The sequence below is a fragment of the Schistocerca cancellata genome, chromosome 9 (assembly GCF_023864275.1).
Source record: "Schistocerca cancellata isolate TAMUIC-IGC-003103 chromosome 9, iqSchCanc2.1, whole genome shotgun sequence".
In the NCBI taxonomy this organism is placed as follows: domain Eukaryota; kingdom Metazoa; phylum Arthropoda; class Insecta; order Orthoptera; family Acrididae; genus Schistocerca; species Schistocerca cancellata.
Genome location: NC_064634.1, coordinates 516616773 through 516622772, shown reverse-complemented (window position 1 = coordinate 516622772; position 6000 = coordinate 516616773).

Below are 6000 nucleotides of genomic sequence, written 5' to 3'. Positions count from 1 at the left end.
GAACGAGTCACATGCGATGGCTTCCGGCCATTTTACGGCTCGATACCATACCTCCCTCAATGCCTCTTTTTGTTTCTGTCTCACCTTTAGACAGACACAACATCCATGCCCCACCGGGATTCGAACCCGGACTCATCTCGGACGAATTATCAGAAGCCAATCGCTTATTCCACTGCAACACCTGGATGGTTAACAAAAGTTGTAGAACTCTCAAAAGAAAATGCAAACAAGGCATTATTTATATATTTAATCGCAAGAAAGTGGATGCTCAAGAAGCTGAAATTTATTCCTGATTCCAAGAATATTTCTATTAAAACAGAAATGAAATAACAGATTACCCCGTTTTATGCTTCGGTATGTCTCCTATCTCCATTCAAAAAAAATTTATTCGCATCAGGAAATAGTTTTGTTGATTTGATACTCCATTTCCTTGCAATTAAATAACATAAGTAATTGAAATCAAACTCAGTTGCATCGGTATATTCATTTGAGTTCCAGTTTAAAATGTTCAACAGATTCTTCCCATTTCAATTGTTTTGTGAAATTTCAGAAAATGAGCACAAAAAACAAGAAACTGAGGACATATGTTATCCTTAATCAGTTTTAAACGAATTGAGGAAAAAGCAGTAAATGAGGACATCTAAATGGGTCAAATCGCTCTGAGCACTATGGGATTTAACTTCTGAGGTCATCAGTCCTCTAGAACTTAGAACTACTTAAACCTATCTAACCTAAGGACATCACACACATCCATGCCCGAGGCAGGATTCGAACCTGCAACCGTAGCGACTGTAGCGCCTAGAACCGCTCGGCCACCCCGGCCGGCTTGAGGACATCAGGTCACTTTAGTTTAAAAAAGTATAATAATAGGAGCCGGCCGCTGTGGCCGAGCGGTTCTAGGCGCTTGAGTCTGGAACCGCTCTGCTGCTACGGTCGCAGATTCGAATCCTGCCTCGGGCATGGACGTGTGTGATGTCCTTAATTAAGTTTAAGTAGTTCTAAGGCAAGACCCATAGTGCTTAGAGCCATTTGAACCATTTTATAATAATACGAAATTTGTGCTGTTGTGCTGTTGCATGTTGCAGGTGTTGGTGGAGTGGGTTGGGGATGGGAAAGGGACCAGGGATATCGGTGAGACCAATGGTAGTAAAAAAGGGAACATTATTTTCCAGTTCTCGCCTACGGCGGCAAAACACACAGCAACGGCCCTGGGTGAGCGGCCGTTTGTGTCGCTTGGGCCTTCAACCGGCGCCGGACGGGCTACGAATGTGCGACGCAGCTGAAGTAGCGCGCGCGCCTGGCGTGTATGCAACCGGAGCGACGGGCCGCAGGGCAGCTGCGCAGCGGGTGAGTCACGTTACGGCGGCGGAGGTTCACCGGCCTCCGGGATAGCCCGCCGAGCGGGAACTACGAGCGCTTTCGCCACGGCAGCGCTGCTAGACTGGACATCCCTACGGCGCCGGTTGTGGAGGGCGGCGCCTGCTGTCGTTCACACTCCAGAAGCCGTCACATGGGGTGCGGTTGTCTCCGTGACGTAACCGAGTGAACAGTCCTCCAGCGAACTTTAGTCTCTGCGCACACGTGACATGCAGCGTTATCAGAGTCCTGTACCAGGGCCTACTGAGGGTGTGGCGACGTAGTCCCACGTCAAGGACTCACGCACAGAGGCGGCAAACAAACCTGCCGAAAAAGTAGCGCAGACAATTTAGGAACCAATCATAGAGGTGTCTTCCTTTCTCTTCGGCCTACAAGAGGAGCCTATCACTCGGCCCGCCACTAGGGTTGCCAAGTGTCCAGCTTTAACCGGACACGTCTGGCCAAATATATGAGGGGCGTCCAGAAAGTAAGTTCCATTCGATCGCGAAGTGGCAATCGCAGTGAAAAATCGAAGAAGCTTTGCACAGATGTGTTGGACAGTGTCTCTAGTAATGACCACACAATGACCACGTAAAGATGCTGAGGAAATAGTGTCTCCCGCCAAGTATGGTTGCATGTCGAGAGATTTGGCCTGCTTTCAGGCAACCCCACATAACTTACCTGTCATGCGTTCTTCCTTCTACCACCGTACATTGCAGGATCAATTAGTACCGTTTTGCTGCGATTTCGCTGGGAAGTTTCTGATCACCCACCATACGGCCCAGACTTGATTCGTTCTCATTTTTATGTCTGCTCACAAGAACCGATGGCTATGAACATTTTGCCACAGACGAAGAGTTGCAGACCAGTGTTCAGAATTGGCGTAAAACACGGTTGGCTGCTTTCTATGAGGGGGATATTGAAAAGGTGATACAACCCTATTACAGACGTCGAAGTCGTAGCGACGAGTATGTAGAAAAGTACCTGGAAGGGGTAACTAACTGTTGCAAACAATACATTTCTTGAAGCTTTCCCAGAGGATGTGTTGTAAACAGTCTTCACTGGTTTTCCGCAGGATCACGTTGTGCAAATTCCACAACAGATGCTCTGAATTTCTTATTATGTTCTCAATATTGCTTGAGGTATTCCATGCCATACATACAGTTCGGCTGACTTTTCCTCTTGGCTGACACAAGTTTCAACAGAGTGCGGCCAGAGGGCTTCGAACTGTGGCGTGTAATGTGACGGTGTCTAACGTAACTGTTTCGGTGCATGAGAGACCCTTGGGGAACTGAAAGCGCTGTTTCGAAAAGTCCGTCCACGCACGGAGCATCCTCTTCTTCAGCGTGACAATGCCAGGCCACACACGAACGCTGCGACATCTGCCTCGGACTCAATGGTTCGCTGTCATCGATCATCCCCCAAACAATCTCGACTTTGCCCCAACAGATTTTCATCTGCTTCCAAAACTTAAACAGCAGCTTCGAGGACTTCACTTCGATGATGATGAAGCTGTGCAAGCATAGTTGAGGCTGTGACTCCATCACGAAGTTAAACATTCTGCGTTGACGATATCCGATATCAACAAACTGGTCCCTCGTTTGCAGAAAGGTGTTCGTCACACGAAACAGGAGGGCTGCAAAAGCGTAAACATCCTTTGTTGCTTCGGTTCACGTTCAGATTTGGTCTTTGGAACGGTCGATAGTGGCTCCACGTCGTAAACCAGAGCAAAAACTGCTGTCACGCTACCCTACACCCCAAAGGAGTCCGATCACGTCCGGTGAGGTTGCAGCCACGTGATTTGCCCCAGAGCGTGCCAGCAGCGCCAAAGCCGCCCTGCTGCTCACCGCGCTGTGAGCCGTCGTCTCCGGACGTGGAACGCGCGCTGCTCGACGGCCACGAGAAATGGCTGCTTCCACTGACGCCCTTTACGCCAAGCCCTGAGCATTTTTCATGACGATGCTGAGGGGCGGTGTGCCTTAAATGTATTCTCGGCCATCCATAATAAAGCAACGTGGTTTCAAAGCTGCACATCTCAGTTCTGACCTGGGTGGCAAAAGTGTCAAAAGAAGGCGTGAAGTGTAGTAAGAGGGGACGCGACGACGTTTTTATCGTACGACACGTTCACGGTGACAATGGACACACTGTGGTGAAATTTGGCGCGAGTGTGACATCATTACCCCACCTTACACGTCACATGAAATTCTAAACTCTTCCGCACTTCCACACATAACATGAAATCTTAACTGCATGTTTTGGTAGCAACAGGTCTGTAAGTGCAAATGTTTAAATATTCCAGTAATGTTGCATACCTGTTGATTTCAAACATTGTACAGCAGTTGTTATTACGCCTGTCTCATTTTCAATTCAATAACAAGTATTGATCTCTCTCTCTCTCTCTCTCTCTCTCTCTCTCTCGTTCTCTCTCTCTCTCTCTCTCTCTCTCTCTCTCTCTCTCATACACATACACACACACACACACACACACACACACATGGAGGGAGGGAGGGAGAGAGAGAGAGAGAGAGAGAGAGAGAGAAAAGGGGGTGGGAACTAACAGCAACGACAGCAGTTATTATTTATAATGATTTCACATGTGTGAGGGCGTTCCGTAAATTCGTAGGCTGTTATCGTAGAAACAACAAAAATAAATAAAACAGGATTGTTTAAGAGGTTTCTCTAACTAACTATGTGCTAAACACATACCGACTATTTATTTTATTGTTTATAAAAGAAAGAAAGGTTGTAGCCGAACGCCCGCCCCTTCAACGGGTTAATCACAATGGCTTAATTAACTTTATTGATTGAAACACTTTTCATCCATTCTTATTATCACAATAAACAGACTATTTGTTTACATTAAGGCTGTTTTGAAAAGGACTATAATCTAGAAAAAAGAATTCTTTGTCTTTCTTGTATTTCAACACCGAAATTTTCTTGTCAGCAATTGTCCGCCGAATGTACTAAACTCAAATACTTCAGTTAATCTAGAGTTGGTTTGCGACACTCATCTAGCCACAAGAAATGTGCTCCTCTTCGCTGTGTACAGGCTGTGCAATGGCAACGTGTTTGGCGGCGTAATTTACAATATGCGGATAATGAGATGTACGTCATTCTCGTATCCACACACACGGTCCTGTATCCATGACTGAACAAGATAGTATAAATTCTAATTCTCCCAACTCGCTTCTAGTCCTAGGACATATTTGATTGATGACTTTCTGTTGACCATTAAATATAGAGAAGTGCATATAATCTACGAAGGCGCAATGAAATAAGTGTTTACATCTGTGCCTAATAGCAGAACAATTACATCATGTTTAAAATCGTGAAGTGTAGGTATTCATTTAAGAAGAAGCAAATGTTAATCACTTAAATTACGGAAATGAGCCACTTCTGCGGATTATTTAGCTCCTGTGGGAATTCAGGAGTTTCAGCCATTAACTTTCTTTCGTACTTCACTCCAAGTTAATGTACAAAATACAATGTATGTAAAATCTTATACACATCAACTATTAGGAAAAAGTTACTGCTGACCTCGAAACTGATTGACAATTTAACGCACTTGTGACAACCGGTGGCCGCCGGTGCGTCGCTCAGAACAGCTGCTGTCTGGCCTCGTGCAGCTTCACACGCTCCTGTGCTCAGCATCTCAGCTAACACCGTGTGACGAAAGAATTGACAAATCCAACATGAAAGAAAACAACTACGAAAAAGTTAAAAAGTCATCACAATGTGGACACAATTTGGCAGTGTATTGTGCAGATTATTGAGTCATTACCCCCCCCAGTGACCCTAGCGTCATGTCTACGTTGAAGTCAAAATAATATCATCCTGCTATTTCATGTCATGTTGATTTCTACGAAACCGTGGCTTTTCTAGATGGATTATAATACTTTATACATAATGAGCGTCTCGGCGTGTTGCGATTCAGTTGTAATCGATATGTATTAGCCTACGCGTTTCAGCAAAAGACATTCATCCTGAGGCTTTTATGTACATGCATTCGAAGGCATCGTATAAATGATAATTCTAATAACTGTTGCTGGCACTCTGCGGAGATTATCTATTATAGTTCAACTAAACTCTGAATACGTTCGCTTCAGCTGACCGAGTACCGCATTCATGAACTTTGAGACATGAATAGCACATAGTTTTCAGTAAACGTCTCTATAAATGTTATATGTTAAGACGTAGTTACACGAATGAGCCTGAGGTTAGGATAATGATGTAGCGTAGTCTTTCAGGTTTCCACAAATCTCTTTTATTGAGGGCAAAATTACTTTAGGCCAGTTATACCTATTCACAGAACTACATTCGTGTGCCTACCATTAAATATGTCAAATCACCACGTATTTGCTCCATGCATCATGTAACGCACATTTATGTATAATCTGAAGACGGGATAGTACTCAAAATAGACTACGGTGTACCTAAATATACGTTTATAGAAAAATGTGTCTGCGCTTTACTTCATTGACATAACAGAGTCACTCAAATGAAGATAGGACGACTTGCTCGCACACCCTAACGTGCAGTGCGTAAACTTCGGATACTGAGCGTTGAGAACGGCCCATGTCGAATCTGACTGCCAGCCATTGATCCGACCTGTTATTTGTTCCGAGGACTTAATTTTGCACTTAA